At 36.7% G+C, this 2,271-nt stretch overlaps 1 non-coding gene across 1 annotated transcript; it reads right to left on the bottom strand.

The window, feature by feature from the left end:
- Window positions 1-1,655: 1,655 nt before the first annotated feature.
- Window positions 1,656-1,762, bottom strand: LOC131170975 (small nucleolar RNA R71). The gene has a single exon (XR_009141735.1). It is a non-coding gene; the product is annotated as a small nucleolar RNA R71 (small nucleolar RNA).
- Window positions 1,763-2,271: the final 509 nt, after the last annotated feature.

Raw genomic sequence — 2,271 nt, 5'->3', positions numbered from 1 at the left:
ATGAGACTCCAAAAGCTTTTTGGACTCAAAATGACCTAACACTAGAGCAACCAATATAAATAGCAAAGAAAACATCAGGGAAGGGGTGACTGTCATCAGGACTACTGCTAAAGGTTGCTGTTGTCGGACTCGACATCAGTACCAAAAGAAGTTTTCCAGTTGAAGGTCCACAAGATCAAAGCTGCAAACTCTCTTTGGTTCCTTCATTTCATCTCCTTAGATAGATTTTTATTATTTTATTTCTTCTGCATAACTCTCTTTTTATTGTTTTTACCCTTTATCATGACATTTGCTGAACTCACCATGAGTGAGTAGTTTTCTTATTCTGGATTTGGGAGAGTAGCTCTTGTAATTATTATTATGGATGAACACTGAATTTTATTTATTAGACTTGAGATTCGTTTCTTGATTTAATTTCTTGCGATCTTAATGCATTCTATGTGTTAGTACCCACTTAGTCATGATTGTTGATGTTAATTGAAGGACTGAAAGGTGAAGTTTAACATTAGAAAATTAAGATCTTGAACCTAGGAATTCTGACCTAGACATAGGCTGATACCTTTGTGGAACCTAAAAATTGGTCAAATGTTTTAAAGGATTTTAATTAATTTGATCACCACGAAAGTAGGGTTTGAGTTAATTAGAATACACCCTAGATGCCTTGAGAGAGGATTTAGGATAACTTAAGACTGATTTCCATCCAGGAAAATGATCCTCAATTCAGTAAATAAACAAGATAACATCCCTAGTAAGATTCAAGTGTGAAATCTTAATTCCAGAATTGCTTCAAATAAATCATTTCATTTTAAGTTTACCATTTTAGTGTTTAAAGTTAACAAACTTCATTCTCTAAGTATTCGATAGCCTAGACAGTTAAGATTTCTATGTAGATTGGTACTTGCTAAACAAAATTCCTCATGGGAATGATACTCTACTTATCACTTTATTACTTGTTAGCAATACGTGCACTTGCGGTGATTGCAAAATAGCAAAAGAAGTTTTTGGCGCCGTTGCTGGAGAATTTTTTTGTTTTAGTAATATCAAGCGACAAGTGATTTAGCTGATTTAGGCAATTATATTTATTATTTAATTTTATTTTACTGGTTGTATCTCTTTTCTTTTCTCTCATGTGCCCAATTTGGTTTATGACCAGAACAAAGCCAGAAGAAATTTTAGACTGTGATCTAGAAATAGACAGAACTCTAAAAGCCATCAAGAGGAAAAGGAAACATCAAGAGCACGGTCAAGGAGATCCTAAAATCCCAACCATGGCTGATAATAATGACAGACCAAGACTCTTGAGAGATTGCGAAGCTCCATCTGTCCAAGGATTTCAACCCAGTGTCACTAGACCCACAGTGGAAGCCAATAACTTTGAATTAAAACCAGCATGGCTCCAAATGATTCAACAAACCCAGTTTGTAGGTTTACCAACAGAGGACCCACACTACCACCTCCAGTACTTTCTTACCCTATGTGATACATTCAAGATGAATGGAGTGTCTGCTCAAGCAATAAAACTCAGAGCATTCTCATTCTCCCTTTGGAACAGAGCAAGGAAGTGGTTACTTTCTCAACTGGCTGGAACATTCACTACCTGGGAAAACCTCTCTCAAGCTTTTCTAGCAAGGTATTTCCCACCTGCAAAGACTGCAAAGCTGAGGCTTGAGTTCAACACCTTTAGATAAAAGGAAGGAGAATCACTCTATGACGCATGGGAAAGATATAAAGACCTGCAGAGGGAATGTCCATACCATGGCATAGAAGATTGGTTATTGGTGCAAAATTTCTATAATGGATTACTACCCTCTACAAGGAGCATAGTTGATTCAGCTACAGAGGGTGATCTAATGGAGAAAACCGTGCCACAAGTACTTGAACTTCTAGAAAGGGTTGCATACCATAATTATGAGTGGTCAAATAAAAGATGAAATACAAGAAGAACTGCAGGGGTTCTGGAAGTAGATGCCCTAAGCATGATAAATGCCCAGTTTGATCAGCTCATAAAGAAACTCAAAAGAATGCAAGCCAATGCAGTTAGTACAAATAGTCAACATGAGGGCAGCTGTGAAGGAGGATACATGAATTCATAATACATCAATTTCAATGAACCTACATAACAGATGAACTATGTGAATAATGTAGAAAACTTCAACCAGAGGTAGCTAAACAATCCGTATTCAAATACTTACAACCCTGGATGGAGAAACCACCCAAATTTCTCATGGTCTAATCAGTAGAACCAGCCAATAAATAAGCAACAATGGTACA

Source organism: Hevea brasiliensis, chromosome 11 (assembly GCF_030052815.1).
Source record: "Hevea brasiliensis isolate MT/VB/25A 57/8 chromosome 11, ASM3005281v1, whole genome shotgun sequence".
NCBI classification, from domain to species: Eukaryota; Viridiplantae; Streptophyta; class Magnoliopsida; order Malpighiales; family Euphorbiaceae; genus Hevea; species Hevea brasiliensis.
This window is presented reverse-complemented; position numbering and strand designations above follow the sequence as displayed.